The sequence below is a fragment of the Bombus bifarius genome, unplaced genomic scaffold (genome assembly GCF_011952205.1).
Source record: "Bombus bifarius isolate JDL3187 unplaced genomic scaffold, Bbif_JDL3187 scf7180000009250_frag, whole genome shotgun sequence".
Lineage (NCBI taxonomy): Eukaryota > Metazoa > Arthropoda > Insecta > Hymenoptera > Apidae > Bombus > Bombus bifarius.
This window is the reverse complement of record NW_022884993.1, coordinates 15,486-27,880: the sequence shown is the minus strand read 5'-3', so window position 1 is coordinate 27,880 and position 12,395 is coordinate 15,486. Positions and strand designations below refer to the sequence as shown.

The following is a 12,395-nucleotide window of genomic DNA, read 5'->3' as shown; positions in this document are numbered from 1 at the left end:
AGTGGATGCTTTTATTGTCTAGCCAGTTTCTAATGAAGTTGCCTCTCGTGTTGTTTATTTCGTTTTCCCGGCTTGTATGTTTTGCGTTAAGGTCTCCTGCTATTATATAGTAGTTTTCCGGTTTGTTGAGCTGCAAGAAAGATTCGAAAAGATTATTGAATTCGTAGATAAATTCTTTCTGGTTTCCGTAGGTTGCGTAGGCTGCAGTGATGAATAAATTTTCCTTATTGCTTATTTTTATTTTTATGATCGTTGTTTCTAAGGTTCTGAAACTTGTTATTTCATCAATTAGGATCGTTTTGTATTTTATAGGGTTTTTTTTATGAGGATCGCTGTTCCTCCTCCTTGACTGGCGTTCGGTCTGTCGTGTCTTATCATGGTGTAGTTTTTGAAGTGTACATTGTGTCTTTTGTTTAGTTTTGTTTCTGAGGTGATGAGTACCATATCGGGGGCTTCTTTATTTATTAGGGTTAGCATACTGTATCCTTTTTGGTTTGAAATTAAAGAGTTAGCATTTATTGCAATTATTTTCAGATGTTTTAGGTTGAATTTATGTGTTTTTTGCTGTGATTGTTGGTTTGGCGTGTTTTGGTTATTCGTCATCTGTACTATTGAAAGTGCTGAAGATGGCGTCGAGCCTTTCTTCGTGCGTTGATAGTGTATTTTTTATTTCGTTTAATTGCATTTGTTGTTCTTTTAACGCTTGGAGAATACCTTTTTTAAAGTCTTCGATAACGTTTATAATGTTTGGATGGGGGGAGTTATCGATTGTGATTGGGCTTTGGCTTGAGCGCGGATCTAAGTTTGCTGATTGTGATGTGTTTTTGGTTGTTAGATTTGGTTTTGTTTGCTGTTTCACTACGTCAGAGAACTTTAGTTCTGGGACGTATTTGCGGCTTATTTGGGCAATTCGTTGTGTCTTTGCTTCTTTGTCTTTTTTTATTTTATCTGCTACCTTTTTACGGAGCTCTACGAGTTTGGGGCAACCTTTGTATGACGCGGGGTGTCCATAGTTTTTGCAGTTGACGCAGAATATTTTGTCTTTGGTTACTGCGTTTTCCTTTTTTATTGTGCAGTCGCCTGGGCCATGGGGCTCACTGCATTTAACACAGCGGTAGTTTAGGTTGCAGTTTTGCGCTGTGTGGCCTATTCGCTGGCATTTGTGGCACTGAGTTATGTCATCCTTTTTTTTTTATTATTTTTTCCCATTTTATCTTGTAGTAGTTAAAGTAGTTTATTTTTAGTAGGTTGCTTGTATTGCTGTTGGGGGATAGCTGTATTATGTAGATTGGGAGCAATATATTGTTCTCCCTTGATCTTTTGATCAGTCGTGAATCGTGTGACTTTTGTGAATTTTACGTCGTCTATTTGCAAGGCTTGTAGGTCTGTGAGTATTTCTGTTTCGGTGTAACTATTGTCTAAACCTTTTAACAAGTATGTATGGTGTTTCTCTGTTTTGGGTGTGTACGTGTAAAAGGTTGTGTTAGCTGAGAGGAGTATTTGTTTTGCTTTGTGGAAATCGGGTAGGTTTCGGAGGTAGAGTGCATGTTTACCTGAGTGTATTCTTTTAATATGGAACTGATTGATGCCCGCTACTTTCTCTATGAGCGTTACCGTGTCCTTGGGGTCTTGTAGGATTATGTTGATGGGTGGCGGCCTGTTATCTCTTGTGGTGGGTGGGGTGCTCGTACGCTCCTCCGCGGAGCATCCGGTGGGGCGTCCGTCGTCCGGTGCTCGGTCCCCCCTTGGCGGTGTTGGAGGCGCCGGGCCTCCTGGGTTGTACGGTGGGGTGCGTCGCCCCTGCTGCGCCGATTGTTCCGGTGGCGTGGTGGGACCGTGCCTTCCCGTTTTGCCTCGTAATGTTTCGTTTTTTTTTTTTTTTTCTGATTTCATCCAGGGTTGAGCTCGAAGTGTGGAGTAGTTTGATGGTCCCGGTTGTGGATGAGGCTCTGGTTCAGATTGCAATATGCTGTATCTATTTTTTGTTTTGATCGCTGGAGGCGAAGTAGCTCTTGTGGGCTTCATGTTTTTGATTTCGTTAGCCTTTTCTTCTTGGCTGGGGTGATAATCTACAACTGTGTTTCCTAGGATGTTTGCTAGACTTTTTGCCCTGGCGACCAGGTTAGGTTGTGGGTTGAGTTTCCGCGTCTTTTGAGCGGGGAGTCCTAAGATATTGTTGATTTCCCTGGCTGTTTTATGTGAGATTATTTTTCTCTTGATGGCTTTTTTTATTGGGTCTACGGTGGGTTCCGTTTCGTTGCTCTTGGCTTCATTATCGGTGGCTTTTATTTTCTTTGTACAGTTTTATTTTGTCTTATCCTATTTTATTTTCTTTTTGTTCCTATTTGTATTTATGGAGATGATGTCGATGCGGTATTTTTCACTTTTTTGTCACTTTTTTGTCACTTGATCCTTCTACTTTAGTGGATGTTAGTCTACTCCGACGCGCGCACCGAGGGGTCCGTCCCGCTCGGCGGTCAACAGTCGACGAGAACGAGTGCACTCAGCGCGGTATGAGCGTTGGCTGAAATTAATAGTTTCCTTATTTGTTTTCCATGGTCAAAAAATAGAATATTTAAAGAAACATAGGTGTGTGCCAAAATGAGAATGATACAATATGCATGATAATGGTCGCGTAATACTAAAACATTTCTCTCTCTCTCGATGCTTCGATTGTAGATTATTAAAAATAGATTGTCAAGAAAAGTAAAAAAATATTGGAAAAATAAAGAAAAGCCAACACCACACGGAGTTCCCAGGCGGTCACCCATCCAAGTACTATCCGTGCCCGGCGCTGCTTAACTTTCGTGATCGGACGAGAACGAGTGCACTCAGCGCGGTATGAGCGTTGGCTGAAATTAATAGTTTTCTTATTTGTTTTCCATGGTCAAAAAATAGAATATTTAAAGAAACATAGGTGTGTGCCAAAATGAGAATGATACAATATGCATGATAATGATCGCGTAATACTAAAACATTTCATTTTCTCGATTATTCGATTATAGATTGTTAAACATTGTTTGTTAAGGAAGCCGAATTGATTTTTTTTTAGGATTACGCTATTTTTTTTTTGTTCAAAAGGAGACTAGGCGGTTATTTATGATTATTTCGAATATTTTGGTTATGTTGGTTAGGAGACTTATATATCGCAGGTTTGAGGGTGAGAAGCGGTCTTTATTTTCTTTTCTTTTGTGATGGCTGCTAATATTATTAAAGAGCACTGTTTAATATCATTTTATTTTGTTGGTTAACCGTTTGAGCAAAATGTTCGGGACGTCGTCGAAAGCGGATGATTTTTTATTGTTTAATTTAGAGGAAATGATTTTTAGTTTGATTATAATTTGTAAAGTAGTTTATTTCTGTGTCTGGTTGTTTGGGGTTGTCCGAGGTGTTTTCATTAGAGAATATGAAGACTGCCTTATTTAGCGATATGTCTCGCTCTATTTTATTTTTCAGTTTATTTGTTTCGGAGATAATAATTCTCGGCCCAGGTGATCGTTGTGTGTGTCTGTTTTGGAAAAGTGAGTGCCGATAACGTATAGTTTTTCCGTTGTTTTACATGTTGTGAAATAACTAGACTCCATGTTTTTATTGATGTTCTGTATCGCTATACCTGCATCTTGGAGGAGGGGAGCTTTCTCTGGAGGTAGTTTGAAAGAAGGGATAGAGTTAGATTCTTTTTACCTAAAAATTTGATTTGTCTGTGGGAACATGCTAGCTGAGTCTTTTTAGACATATTTTTTTTATTTTATTTATCTTCTCTTTTTGTCGTAAGAATTTTGTTGTACTTTAGATTGTTTATTTTGGATAGTATGTAGCTTTTGTCTCGTTGTAGCTCGTTGTTGCTCGCTTTCGCAGTCAAGGCGCTATTTTAGAAGGGTACTCCAATAGCCAAAACGATTCTCTTCAACATTCGTAGCAGTATTTCTAATTTCCTACGCTACGAGTTCCTTGTAAGGATAATTGACGGATTTTAACGGCCCGAGCGGTCGAGCGCCACTCTTACCCAATTACATCGAAGCCTCGCATTCACCCAGGTATCGTTCACGCTCTTCCAGCGAACGATCTGCCCCGCACTTGGAGCGTATTCACGCAGTAAACGCCATCTTGCGGGCGAATATGCCGCGTGACGATTTTCTTGAAAACCACCAATCAGCGTGCGTATTTGGGGTCCTCCGTTTCGAGCCTTGTTGGAGTCTAACAACGGTATCGGCAGTCTCGTTCGAGTAGTTTAATCGTGAGCATGTAGCAGCGAGTCAGTTTCCGTGCGTTCGAATCGCTAAACGTGGACTAAAGAACCGTTTCAATCTCTTAGCGCTCTTCAAGCGCTCGTGCAGGTGAAATCGTTTCGTCAGTCGCAACGATCAGTGATACTTTTCTGTGCTAGCTTCTTCGATGAGTCAATATCTTGAAGCATTCGTGGACATGGCTGCAAGCGTTGGTGGAGACAGAGTCGTTCCATCAGGCGTGACGATCAGTGGACAGTCCTGTGCGAAATCTTCAATTGTGAACAGTATCTCCAAGCATACGCGAAGGTAAGTATCATTTTAGTGAGCGAACGATTAGTAAACCGTCTCGTGCTGGTCTTTCAATTGCGAGCGGCATCGTCACGCGTGTATCGTTAATCATTCGTATCGTCGTACGATAATTCAGTCGCATTCGTTCAGTCGTACATCGCGTCGCGGCATTCGCTTCAGTTGCTTCGTATCGCATAATCGTCCGCAGTAAGTATTCCTAAATTTCGTCTTAATCGTCGAAAACAATTTGAAACTTTCTCATTGTTTGTTCTTTTTTTCTTTTTTTTTTTTCCGAGTTTTAACTTCGTCAATTGTTCTTCGCGCATTGAGTCATTACTCTCCCTCGTAAATCTGTCACCCAAGATTAATTCGACGGAGAACGAGTTACAGAGCGCGGTATCGTCCGATATCAGAGACACACGCGCATGTTAGACGTATCGTTGTTTCTTTAACCGATTGAGTACCAAGCAGCGTGATCGCGGTGTTTAGATTTTATGTCGAAAAGTCCCAGTACATTTGAACGCTACGGACGACTGACGGTATTTTGTACTTCATTGTTATCTTAATAATTTTTATTGAACAAAATTTGGAATATTTATAAACTAATAGTACGCATATATAAAAATATAGATGTATTTCATAAAAATAACACATATGACGAGCGCTATTGTGCCGCTTGTTTCTCTCGCGATCGATTAAGGGGTTATCCTGCCGTTCCGGACTTTTCCACTGTCACGTGAAATAACAAAATAAAAAAAGGAATTTGAGGTGAAAAATAAAAAAAGAAAACTTTATTTTTTTTTCTTTCCAACAACAATACACTTTACAATCTACTTCTGAACTCTAGGCGTGACTTTCTAAGACTGACTCTTACGATTTTACTTTCGATCGGATCCGATTACTTTCTTTTGTCATCCCTCAACATCCATCCCCACCGTCCATGCATTTGCTAGGCGTCCGCGATCGTTGCCACGTGCTCTTTCTTCTAGAACCTTCGGTGGAAGGACCGTTGGGATGTTGATGGTTCATTAGGCACTTCAGCGATATACATTGTCGCCGAGTGCCGCCACATCTTTATCTCTGTCGTCAGTCCGTCGGATTTGAAGTATGCCGATCGTGACACGACCCCTTTTGGTTTTTCAAAGACCCCTGGGGCTCGAACGGTTAAATTATGTCAATATTATCAGCAAATAATTATTTTTCTATTTACTCTATATGATTTTCGAAACATTGAAAGATCATTATTACTCGACTACTTCAATATTGATTACGATACTTTTTTAATTGCGGTTAAATTTGTCACTACTGGTGTGAGAGACTGTAAAATTGATTCGAAATAGTATTTTACAGAGACTGATGAAACCGATGAGTTAGATATTTATATAATTAAAAGTTATTTCTATTTCTGAATTTTCTTTCTGAATATTTCTTTTAAATACTATTTTAAGTAGTTGTTGGTCTACAGTACGAATAAAATATTTTGAATATGTAGTAAAAAATAAACTATCTTTATTTTCACAATGTGGTATATAAAATAAAGTATTTTATCTTTGTATTGTAAATAGTGTTTAAAATGTTTCTTAACGATGAAAATAGATTAAGCAGAAGAAGGTTAATATCAGGATGCAAGAAACCAAAATATTTAGAAATTAAATTCATGTTGCTTTTAACCCTGCTGCGGTCTCCGGGTCTCTTTGTTCTTACTGCTCTCCTTTCTTTCTCTAAGAACTTCTGTATTCTTTTGAACGTATAGAGCAAAATTTTATCTGACTCTTGAAACCGACATATTCGAGAAAACAAAAAACGCGCGATCATAGCAAAAATTTAGGGAACGCACTGATGATACAAAATTATATTATAAGACGGTAATATGACCCGCGTAGGAAAGCTGCAAAAGAAATAGCAGAGAGTGTTATAAATACATTGGAACATTTCAAAGAGAAAATACGAGTTTGTAAAAATTTCACTAATGCCAAAATTTTCTTTGCGATAATAGAATGTACCGGTTCTTTGCAATGAAAGTTATTATGAAGGATATAGTAACGTACCGCTACATTTCCCCGGTCCTTAGTTAGAAGATAAAATAAAGAAAAACGAATCTTTGTATGCAAAGGTAACTTTCTTCTTCAAACTCTTACCGAATAATTTAGTTAAATGGAAGACCGCAGCAGGGTTAAGTGTGGGTATTCGCAAGTAACAAGCATTATAAAAAGTTTTCATCACTTTGATTACTCCTTTATGGGCAAACATGCTATCCGTTTCTTCTTTTTTTTTTTTTTTTTTGTTTTTTTTCATTTATTTAATTTGTACTTTACAATTTGGCTTGGACGCGTTGCCGTTCTTTCCTTGTATTTTTTCTTTTTTTTTTTCCTTTTTTTGAGTACTTGCCGATTTCTTCTTTGACCATTGGTATTTTTAGGTTTTGCGTATATCCTCGTTTCTGATATTCCATGGGGCGTTGACTACTGTTCTGAGTATTTTCTAGAAGCGATTCTGGTTTAGTTACCTTATTATCCTGGTTTTGGATATTTTCAATTTACTTTCTATGCTGAGTTTACAGTTTCGACTAGTTAGCCAGTACGTCTGTCTCCTTTTTATCCGTATTTTGTCTATAATTGATTTGGTATGTTGCTTTCATGTAAGTTATGAGTCTAAGTGGAGTCTTAGTATTTAACTTGCTTTGTTTGTGTTATGTGCGTGCCATTCAATCGGATATTAGGTGGTTTCCGCTTATTGTAAATGTAAATGTAATGTGGTTAAATTGACTGGGGTTTGCTTTTATCTTGCAGTCATTTTTCTATTTTTCTGATAAGTTCTGGTAGTAATATGTTAAGTTTATGTTGCCTATATGTTAAGTCTATATGTTTAAGTTTATAGTTGGCGAGACTTAAGTTTTGCATGTCCTAGCAACGTGCACATCTTAAATCTTACAGATGTCCTTGAAACTGAAATTTTGGATGTTCTCGGAACATCTCTCCCGAAAGTCCTACGAATATTCTTAAAGTTTATATTTCGAATATTTTACTAATATCCATTTCGTAAATCTAAAGAATTAAATATCAGATGTTCTAAGAACAACCGTTTTGTAGGTTTTACAGATAGAAATATCACTTTACAAATTAAATTAAACATTTACAGATTGAACCACAGATATTGCAAGAACAACCGTTTTCTAGGTTTCACAGTTAAGTTTTGAGTGCTGAAATGTTTTTAGAACATTCATTATAAAAGTACAAGGTTTCCAATTCCACGAATTTTTCCAATTTCCGCAAAGTTTCCATGTTTAGGCTATACACGCACTAGAAATTCTAATTTCAGGAAGTAGTAATGCAATAAATTGTGGCGAAATTGTGGCGAAATTGTGGCGAAATTGTGGCGAAATTGACGCGAAATTGACGCGAAATTGACGCGAAATTGACGCGAAGAATCGGTGTCTAACCATTCATAGTTAGAACAAGATGTTCTGGAAAGATATGCTGCCAGACGAAAGTAAATGATTCCCTATTCAAAAGTAAGTCCAAAATGTGCAATGACAATTTTTGATACAAAGTTTTGTTTTCGGAAAAATTTACGCTGAAGTTTCGTCGAGTACGCATGCACTTGAAATTTAACGATATCAATCTGTTATCATAAAATTTCTGCATATCAAGAAACAACGTGACTTCTTTTAGCTTTAAAACATGCAACAATTTATTTGTACGTCTATGAGAGAGTGATACAATGTATGATAATGGTCGCGTAATGCTAAAACATTGCATTTTCTCGATTATTCGATTATAGATTATTAAAAATAGATTGTCAAGAAAAGTAAAAAATATTGGAAAAATAAAAAAAAGCCCACACCACAAGGAGTTCCCAGGCGGTCACCCATCCAGCGCTCCTTAACTTTCGTGATCGGACGAGAACGAGTGCTTTTTTTTCTTTTTGTTTTTTTTTTTTTTTAAGATGTTGAGGTGATATGTCGTGATAGGGTCGGAAGGAAAACTCAGATTTACTCAACGATAAATGTTTATTCACCGTAATGTGAATGAGTACACTTGGCGCAGGACTCGCGATTATATTCGGTTCGCGAATGCGCGGTTATAAGTTCGAGCTTGGATAGCTATGATTCGAGATGCGCTACGAGTGCGGACAATGATTGCACGAGATGTCGAGAGCTTAGGTAATTATTCGACTCGAACCGTGTAAGTATAACGATCGTGGTATGTTGACTCGCTGTAATAGACTGACTTTTTTGTCGCGATGCTGCTGCGGAGGAAGACTGCGTTGGGATGTGTCTAAGGATGCGAAGGCATCGGATTCCTTGAGAAAAGCTTTGGTTCGGAAAGTGAGGGAAATGAAATGTACGTTAATGTTTATTGGCTAATTCGTGTTGGTCGTTGGAAAAGGATGCTAGCTGCCCTTGAGAGGGTGTCGCTAGCGGGAAGCATCGTACGTGAGAGATAGCAGATTTCTCGCGTGTCCCCGTGGTAGGTGGTCGACTTCGAGACTGATAAACAAAGACTGTTTGTCTCTTTGGAGGACCTTAGCTGAAATAAATCCTAAGATTTATAGCGGTCCTTAGGCTAGCTGGAAATATTCCGTAGGAATGTATCGACATCTGGCAATCATCTTGTCCGCAGGTATAGGGTCTTTGTGTCGTGCGTCACGCGACGTGAACTGTTGGGAAGTTTACTGTCAAGTGCCGCCACAATGTTTATTAAACCCAAGATACAATTTTAAATACATTTTGGTATTCACAATAAACGGTGAATTTATGTAATGATATCTTAGGCAAAGGTACCGATACGCAACGGTACGACGTAGCCATGCTATAATATGTGTCGGCGCTTTACATTTTTCCTGATTAATATAATTTTTTGGTTTAAGCCGCTGGAGGGAGCGAAGCTTCTATATGATTCTGTTTTCATTTGTTTTTACTGTCCTGAAAACTGGGTCGCAAAACAGGACGCTTCGGTAGTATATTTTTGGGTGCTGTGAAATTTTGGGGAGGGGTGGGATGAGGGGAAGGGGGAGGGGGATGTCTTTAGTGTCTTTCAGAGGGAGGGCCATGTTGTATCTGGTGTTGTGCCTAGTGTCTGCGGTCTGTCCATTTAGGTTTTCTTCGTAAAGTATAGTTTTGATCCCTATTTTTCTTTTCATGTGATAAATTATTGGAATATTATTTATTATGGTCCTGGAGGTAGTTTTTTTCGTCAAGGTATGGGAAAGCTTCTGGCGGGATGTAGCCTGTTGTCAGAGTATTTTTGTAATATGCGTCATTTGGAAATAAGCAACTGAAGATTAAACTATTTTCTTTTATCTTTGCCGCTTGCGCGAAGTGGTTTCTTATTAGCTTTAGGATGTGACAGTCTATGCGGTGAACGTTGGCTAGGTCGTATATTATTTTGTTTTTTTACATGTTTTTTGAATCCGCTGTGTTCGGATCTGTAAGTACTCAAGCAAGCCCTGATGCATTTTCTTTCGAATATGCGAATTTTTTCCATTTGGGAGGCTGATATGTTGTACCAGATTGGGCAGCCGTAGGTTATGATCGGTCTGATTAGTGCTTGATAGCATAGAATTTTTACTTTGCTGTCGAGATGTTTGGAGTAGAATAGTTTTTTTTATTTTCCAGAATGCTTTATTGGCCTTAGTAAGTTGAATTTCGGTGTGCTGCTTGTAGTTTAATTTATAGTCTATGTTTACTCCTAGGTATTTTACGCAATTTTTGTGTGGTGTGAGAGAGAGCCCCTTTGTCTGTTTTTTCTCTTAGTTGAAATTTTTTGCAGTGTTCTCTTTCTATTGGGCCGATTTCACTTGACTTGGGTCTAAACAGTATGGTTTCGCATTTACTTATGTTGATTTTTAGTTTCCATGCGTGGTAATAGTCGTTTATTTTCTCAAAGAGTTCTTGGAGTTCCGTTTTTATAGTTTTGGTTTCGCGGCCTGTTACGTATATGATTAGGTCGTCTGCGAAGGCTATGGAGCGTTTATGGGTGGATGTATTGAGATCAAAGAGGTTTAGTAAGTCGCTGTTGTAAATACTGAAAAGTAACGGGGAATTTACTGTACCTTGTTGTAGACCGTTTTTTATGGAGAATTCTTTGCTTGATGAGTGTGAACCTTCAGTCATTACGAATGTTCTGCTTGTGATCATGTCCCAGACTATTTCAATCAGGTATTTAGGAAAATTTCTCTTGATCAATTTGTATATGAGACCTGGGATCCAGACTGTGTCGAAGGCTTTTTCGAGGTCTATTAAGCAGGCGGCTACTCGATCTTTTGCGTTTAGAGCCCAGCAGATGTCCGACGTGAGTTTGTTTATTGCGTGGATTGTGGAGTGTTTGTGTCGGAAGCCGAATTGATTCTCTGGGATTATGTTATTTTTTGTGCAGAAGGAGGTTAGGGGGTTGTTTATGATTATTTCAAATACTTTGCTTATGTTGGGGAGGAGACTTATGGGTCGTAGGTTTGCGGGCGATGAGCCGTCTTTATCCTTTTTTGTTATAGCTATCAGTTTGGCTTTTTTCCATTTTCTGGGGAAGTATGTGTTGTTTAGAGCATCGTTGAAGAGTACCGTGTAGTACCATTTTATTTTGTTCGGTAGGCGCTTGAGTAAGATGTTTGGGATGCCGTCGAAGCCGGAGGATTTTTTGTTGTTTAGTTTGGAGAGGATTGTGTTTAGTTGATTGTAATTTGTGAAGTAGTTTATTTCTGGATCTGGTTGTTTGGGGTTGTCTGCGGTGTTTTCGTTTGAGAATGTGCAGACTGTTTTGTCTTGTTCCATTTCATTTTTGAGTTTGTTTGTTTCGGCGATGATAATTCTGTTTAGTTGTTCTCGGCCCATGTGTTCGTTTTGCGTATGTATTTTGGAAAAGTGGGTGCCGATGATGTCTAGTTTTTCTATTGTTTTAGGTATTATGAAGTTACCCGCGGTGTCTTTGATGGTGTTGTGTATCGTTATACCTGCTTCTTGGGTGAGGGAGGCATTTTCTGGGGGCAATTTGAGAGGTGGGATGGGGTTTTGTTCTTTTGGTCTAAAGATTTGATTTATTTGTGGGAACACGTTGGCTGAGTCGTTTTTGGAGGTGTTTTTTATTTTGTTTGTCCAGTAATGGTTTATAGAAATTGCGTATTCTTGTTTCAGTTGCGCTTTTATTCTGTGTAGTAGGAACTGTAGGAATTCTAATTCTTCTCTTTTGTCGTAAGAATAGTTAAGTTTTATATTGTTTATTTTGGAGAGTATGTAGCTTTTATCTCGATGTAGATCTTTTATTTTATTGTTTATATAGGGCTCGCATGAATTTTTTTGTTTTATGATTGGCACGGATTTTTGGAGAGCGATTCGTGTGTGTTTTTCTATTTCGTCTAAGAATGAGTCGATTTGTCTGTTTGTTAGGTTGACGTTGTTGCAGATCTGTAGGTCGCAGTTTTGTTCGAGTGTGTTTTGGAACTTTTTCCAGTCTGTCTTTTTGTAGTTGTACCTGGGTGTCTCGGTCTGGGTTTCGAGTGTTAGGAAGTCAGATGTGTTTTTGTTAATTTGAAATACTAGGGCACTTATGGTCACTGTCATAGGCTAAGGTTTTTAGGGTGCTATTTGGACGTAGGTTTTGGAATTTTAGTCGCGCATCTGCTAGGCATATGTCCAGGTATGAGCCTGCCTTTTGGGTAAGAGGGTAGCTCGGAGCTGTACAAGTTTGTTTTGTAGTGGATGCTTTTATTGTCTAGCCAGTTTCTAATGAAGTTGCCTCTCGTGTTGTTTATTTCGTTTTCCCGGCTTGTATGTTTTGCGTTAAGGTCTCCTGCTATTATATAGTAGTTTTCCGGTTTGTTGAGCTGCAAGAAAGATTCGAAAAGATTATTGAATTCGTAGATAAATTCTTTCTGGTTTCCGTA

The 12,395-nt window shown here is 38.6% G+C and overlaps 1 non-coding gene across 1 annotated transcript; it reads right to left on the bottom strand.

The window, feature by feature from the left end:
• Nucleotides 1-2,734: 2,734 nt before the first annotated feature.
• On the bottom strand, nucleotides 2,735-2,853 carry LOC117214891. The gene has a single exon (XR_004488962.1). It is a non-coding gene; the product is annotated as a 5S ribosomal RNA (ribosomal RNA).
• Nucleotides 2,854-12,395: the final 9,542 nt, after the last annotated feature.